Source organism: Centrocercus urophasianus, unplaced genomic scaffold, assembly GCF_019232065.1.
Source record: "Centrocercus urophasianus isolate 14NV4802_14NV808 unplaced genomic scaffold, USGS_Curo_1.0 seq_12, whole genome shotgun sequence".
Lineage (NCBI taxonomy): Eukaryota > Metazoa > Chordata > Aves > Galliformes > Phasianidae > Centrocercus > Centrocercus urophasianus.
In genome coordinates, this window is record NW_024884364.1 from 2,572,916 (window position 1) to 2,579,689 (window position 6,774).

General features: G+C 40.4%; 1 protein-coding gene across 4 annotated transcripts in view; it reads right to left on the reverse strand.

Moving 5' to 3' along the window:
* The window catches only part of LOC122156057 (ephrin type-B receptor 5), a 67,196-nt gene extending 60,676 nt beyond the window's left edge, over positions 1 to 6,520 (reverse strand). The window contains exon 1 of one of the 4 annotated variants that reach the window (XM_042810516.1): positions 6,479 to 6,520. The gene's annotated coding sequence lies outside the window, so the exon portion shown is untranslated. The other 3 variants (XM_042810517.1, XM_042810518.1, XM_042810520.1) reach the window with 3 other exon arrangements.
* Positions 6,521 to 6,774: the final 254 nt, after the last annotated feature.

The window sequence follows — 6,774 nt, forward strand, 5'->3', positions numbered from 1 at the left end:
GGGGGGGAGGGGGGGAGAAGTGGTTGTTTTTGTTTTGTTTTTAAATGACATAAGCAGTAGGCCTTCAACTACTTCTCTGATGGAAGAAAACATACCTTAATACTGAACTAGAAATCATCTACTTTGGGCAATCTGAGAGAGCCATATTACTCTAACATCATACTGGGATCCTGTAAGTTATCTCCCAGGTATTACAGATACAGTGGAACAAGACCTTTCCAGTCATTAAGCTAGTACTTTTTAATAACATAGAAAAAAAAATCCCTACAGTTGTATAATCGTTTCTGTTGCTCTCCACTGAGCTCGCAGTTCATCAGTGCCCTAGCACAGAAGTTCAAACGATCAAATGCAAATTGCGCAGGTTCAGAGGCACCAGAAAAATAGCATTTGGCTGATCTCCTACTATATGGAGGACAAAAAGAATTGCTTTTTTCAAAATGACCTTCTAAAGGTTCATTTAAAAGAATTTTCTGAGGTTTCAGGGCAAGTTCCTCCTTAACACTCTTACTAATTTCCCTACAATATTTTATAATGCTATTGTACACTATAGTTTTGTATATAGAGCACTGCATACACTATCAGCCTAGAAAAGAAGACAGGTGTAACAACCCTTTCAATTAGGGTTGTTCAGCTGCTGTTTTAACAAAGACAGAAGAAAAACATGCTTTAGCTTAAATCACCTACTTCGGGCAATTCAATTATTTCAAATAACTGAATATTTTATTTTTAGTCTGCTTCCAAAGACTAATTAATTTGCTTTACACCTGACCTTCACCTTGACACACACTCTTGCAGGGGTAATAAGGGTTTTAAAATAAAAAGTATATAGGTAACAATTCTTAAATCTGTCTCTCCAAGCGGTACGTACTTAGCCACTATTTTGGTTCCTGAATTGCAGGAACCTGCAGCATTCAGAGCAAATTCTAGTTCAGTAAAATTATCCGTAAGAAACAAGCAATTGTCAGCATGATTCATTCAGTCAACTTTTGAAGGACTTTTGACTGAAACAAAGAGCACAAGGTATGCATCATTCCCATAATGCTGTTTCAAAAAACGGCTTCTTGGTAAATAGCCTGAGGCCCTGAGCAAAACGATGCTATAGTAAGGCACAAAAAGAAAACTAATTACTTTTCAGCATCCGACTCCCAGATTTGTATGCCCCAGCGGAACACAACACTAAGACACATGCAAACTACAGAAAGTTCCCTCAGTCAAGTCTCTGTTTATCAGTTAGATCTGAACAGACCACTAATTTATACTTAGGTCAACACAATTTGTTATCAAATCATGCTACACTACTAAGACCCAAAGTATGTTTGGGGAGGCACTAGAGGAGAAGGCCAGCAAGGTACTTCCTGTACTAGTAAAAAATTAAACATTCCTCAACAGAATTCCTGATACTACAATGATGGCCCTTTTATGAGCAACACATGCTCCAAATGGGATTAGTAAAGTCACTGAAAAGTGAAAATGCCAGCACATTTGCATTCCCATTGCTGCTGGCACTAGCTCAAAGAACGAGCATGAGCAAGGGAAGGAATTATCTGGGAGAAAACTGCAAGAAAGCATTCCAATCTTGCTGTATTTCCAGCAGCAATCCTTCCTGGCTCAAAGCCCAAAAGAAGTAATTCCAAGTATCTTCCTTAGTACAAAGTATTTCTGTACTAAGAAACGTTTATTGAGATTAAACTGAGCTCAGCTGTGAGTAAAAGAACATTTGGAATTTCAGTTTTTATAAACAGTCTAAAGCTTGAATTTCCAAATTGAATAACTTCAATTCAAAATCTGTGTAGAAATGTCTGCAATGATATCCCTTGTGACAATCCATCTTCCTCTTAAAGAACAATTAGGACAAAAAAAAAAACAAACAGTTCTGCCAAGGAAACCTGGTTCCATTCGTAGGAATCCTCAGGATCTGTGAGAACCTGTTGTGTGATGCTAAGAGCCTCACACATGCATCTGCATCCTACACAGTGCCTCTGAAGTGGTCACCTGGGCCAAATACATTCGTATCATGTGTGTGTTTTATATTAAGTGGAAGAGAAATTGTGTCATTTAGGGAGATTTGAAAGCTTTACAGAACTTGGAGGTACACCAGTATGCCAAGCTTTACCTTTCAAAATCAAAAGCTTACTAAAACAGAAAAAAAAAAAAAAGATAGTAATCCTCTGTCTCTTCTTCTAGGGTTTAATTATATGATTTAAACATACAGAATATTTTCCACAGACGTGACACAGAGAAAAGCTGCACTTAGAAACTCCAGAATCAGCAGAGGAATCATTTACATGGTAAGCCTGGGGAAACAAAACAAAATAAAGACTGTCTGAAAATGAAGTCATGGATGCTTTGATCCACAGGTCTGGACAGGCAAGAATTTCCATCCTAAGGTGAATCAAGGCTTTAAGGATCTAGCCTTCATATGTAAGGCATCAGTTTTCAGACTGCAGAGGCTGACTCTATCCAGCAACCTCTCTAGTCCCAAGGTAGCACTTTTATTCTCCTCTTAAGCGCAGCTGTGCATGTGCATGCACATGGGCAAATGTACATATGCATGTGTGTACACATGTGCACATGAAACAACTGAACAACCATTTTCTTGGCAAATAAGCCCTGAGTAGCATAATACAGAAGCTTTTGGAAGCATGGAAAACTTATAAAGTAAGCTTGATTCCCAAGCTTAAAAGCTTGGGAAGCTCCAGAGCTCCCGAACAGTCATCAAATATCAGCTCCTGACAGGAGCATTAGCCTGCTCCATGGATACTTCTCTTTTTTCTTAGGATAAAGTACAGCATTTTGTATTATAAACAAATAAACAAACAAAAACGATCAGCACACACACAAATAACCACGTGCCAGTCCCTTCATAAAATAAATACTTTAAAAATAAAATACACATGAACAAAAGCCAAACCCAAAATGGCAAAGCAACTTAAAACGTCGGTAGTGCATTTAAAAAATTCTGTTCCTGATGGCAGAAGAATATTTCAAAGCACAACACATGTTTCTCAGAAGAAAGTGCTAGCATAGTTTGTTTTTTTGTTAAATATAAAATTCCAAGTGTAAACTGAACACAAGAGTGGTAATATAAAATGGCATTTTCTTACTCAGCAGATTTACTCCTCACGTGTAGCTTGACGTGAGTAATTAAGAAGTTTTTATTCTTTTGAGAGTCTGCTTACCTTGCTCAATTGTAAGCACTTAGCAGAAAGCTAGTTTTCTGCTGCACAACATCTACAGAATTACTTGCTAAATTCTTCCAATTTATACTCTTACAGATCCCCCAAAGTTCATGACACTGCCAAAGAGAACAAATACGGAGAGAAGAGGGATGTCTGGCACAAGTCTCAACAGGGAGAAGCTTGTTAATAAGGTTGTAAAGACTTGAAAACTTGCTGAATTTGTAGAGTTAGCAGCTAGAAAAGTATGTTAGCTGCATTGCTGTAAGGTGATATAAAGCTTCCTGACAGTTGAAACAGTAAGACATAATAGTAGCATAATATTAAAGAATGTTTAGGAAAAATATACAAAAGAAAATACTGACAAAATTATAGCAGACTCCTCAGTTTCTTTCTAAAGCTTTAACCAGCTTTTTTCTTCACAGAAAAATCTTTTGGATTTCTAGAAAAAAAAGAAAAAAAAAAAAAAAAAAAAAAGAAAGAAAAAACCTCATTATGTGTTTACGAAAGAAAGCACCTTCTCTGGAATATTCTTCACAAATACTGTTCACAATAGTGCCCATTATGTATATATTGTTATCCTTTTTGGTTCTTAAATCACTATATACATTTAGCTTGACCATACATACCAGTTTCTACTTCTTGTATCTTCTATTGCATATGCGTACAATAACCATATGTAAATATGGCAATAGAAATGAGAAATAAACCATGAAACGTAAACAGTATGCCAAAGGTTCTTTGCACTGATTTTCAGTGACTTTAGGAGAATCTTTCCCACAGGAGCTACTAAGGAATAATAAATGCCTAACAAGGAAAAGCAGGTTTTAGCAGGAGCAGACCTGCAGAGGGAAGCATTCCTGAGGCCAGGGGAAGAGTATGTGTAAGTCTCATAGAAATTCAAGGGAGGATGAGCTGGCCACAAAGCAACACTTTCTTAATGGAGATACACGGGGTGAGAGGGGAGAAACCATAGCAATCTCATATGATTTTCATTCTCCACATGGCATATGTAGTACCACAGCAGAGAAGAAGGAAAACAGGTACACCTGAGCACAGTGAAATGTACACAGTGAATTTGTATAGGCTTTATGCCTATGTAAGACAATTATCAGACAGCTGAGGTATCAACTATCTTGTTAGATATGTATGCTGGCAGCTTCCAGAAGCAGTGCACACTGTAAGTAAGCTGCTGTCTCCTTAGGACCACTAATTTCCTTTCCCCAAAAAAGCATTTATACCATATCAGAGGGTCAGCCTGCAAGTGAAATATAGAAGCTGAAAATGTAACAGCCTTGGGCAAAAGAAAAGATAAGACATTCCTTAACTAATCCCCTCTAAAAACAGTCTCTATAACCCAAGGTGTTCTTATCGAAGTTAATAGCTTGGAAGAGCTGAGGACCTCAGAACAAAGCAAGAGAGCAAGTCTTTCTGCATGGTTTCAGTGATTAGAGAGGAAACAATCCTGCTTTACACAAGCTCCAGTTCCTTGAGTAGTGGTCTTTACTAGTAAACACACAGCCATGCCTAATATTCTGTGTTCCACTAAAAGAGTAAGTCAAATAAAAGAGAACTCAGAACAGAGGATAAGAACACCTAGGGATTATAGAGCTATCCATATATGAGAAGGAACAAAAAGCTGCACATGTAATTTGACTAAGAGCAAAAGATGATACAGGAATGGATGCAGTCACCTGCAATTACATGAGGCTAGCAAAACAAACTGAAGTGACAATGTGGGCTGTATTTTTTTTTTTTTTTTACTTCAAAACACCTCAGCATTGGAGTGATCACAAACTGGGAATGAAGAAAGCCCCAAAAACAGTTATGTGATCTTATATTAGTGGCTCAGGGCAGGTGGATCCGCTGTGACTAAACAAGACATGCATCCAAATCCAGACTGTGTGTTTATGACTAGTAACTACACTGCAAGGAAGAGGGGAATCTCCCTTGCATGTCCCAGCTGAGGCAGCACTTCTATCTGCAACAAATATGCCTGGTAGCAACTATTCTTTTCCCCTGATTTGATTTTCTTCTTTCCACTTACCCTGTCACTCTCCTTCCTTATCAATCTGCATCAGTTGATATCATTATTAATGGACAGTGCCCCTTGGGAGATATGCTTCACCATCTTGAATTTCTTATTTCTGTAACTTGTTGGGAGGCAGGTGAAATTTAAGTCCTCTCTTCAACCAAATGAGTGTGGTAACAGCAAATGAGACTTCAGAGACAGTGAAATCATTTCACAAAAGGCAAATTTAAATTACCTAACACAGCAACAGTCCTTCCCACACCACAGTTTAATATGAGAAGTAGTAACTTTTCAGCATCTTGAAGAATAGAGTAGAATGGCTTTCCTCTGACACAAACAGCCTATTGTCTCCCGCAAGAATATTAAACAATGCTATCCACAGAAAAGGCCACAAAGCCTTCGCTATGTTGATCCACTATAATCAGAAATCTATACCAGTATAAATCTATCCCTGCCTCCCTAATTCCAAGTCTTCTAAGGCAGCATTTAATTATGGCTCTTAAACAAAATAGAGAAGGAGAACACAACCAGAGCAACAAAACCACGCAGAATTAGACCGAATCAACCATGCGTGTTTGAAAAGTATCTGATTTTGAAAGCACTTTCCGTGAGCACAGAAACATCCAGCTTTTCTCTCCTTGCCTGCACACGGCAACAGACATGAGAAAGGAGCTTGGGGGAGGGTCTCTCTAGACAATCCGTGCTCCAGTAACGCAGTTTTCAATAAGCAAATACCAGGGAAAAAAAAAGCCTTACAATTTTAGGCGTTCTAATCACATTCTTTAGTACTTCGTTTGCTCTCTCACCCCACCCCTTCTCCCCCTCGAACAGCACAGACCCGGCCATACGGCTCTCTTCCTCCGATCTCTTCCGCCAGTCTCAAGTCCTTTGCCGCTGGCCTGCTCGCCCGCCACAATATCCTCGGTAGGACTACAGCGACATCCTCTTTACACCCTAGGATTACTCGAGCAGTTTTCACAGAAGCCCTTCCCGCCAGATCTGTAAAGAGCTGCTTCCTGACATCAGAAAAGTTAGACAAAGACCATTTTCACCGTGTAAATCACACCATCTCTGTAGGCCGGTACCGGGTGGTTCCTGCTCCGCTCCCGTTGCCGCTTTGTCCCCGGGCCCCAGGCACAGCCGACAGATGTTTTTAAGAAGTCCGACACCTGCGAGCAGCCCCAATCCTTGTGCCTTTCTCCTAGCCCTTCTCTGGGAATACTTCTCCCCGCACAGATTCCCTTTCCCTCTGTGTCTTTATCCTGCTTACCAGTATCCGCTGCTCTCCCTTTCTCCAAGATTCAGCCTCTCCTTCCCAACCCCCGCCCTCTCCTGGCTACTCCTGCCGTGCCCCTCCTCCTCTCTCCGCGCTCTTCCCCCTCAAGCTGCCTTCCTTTGGGAAGGCCCAGTTTAGTGCGCTACGCAATTGTAAAGGGGGGCGGCGTACTCCGAGGTGGCAGCAGCCGGTACTGTCACGGCACCGCTGCCACCACCAGTCCCCCCACATACTGCCGCCATCTCGGACTCTCCCGAGTGTGCTCCTGTAGCCAGGACTCCCGAGGGTGC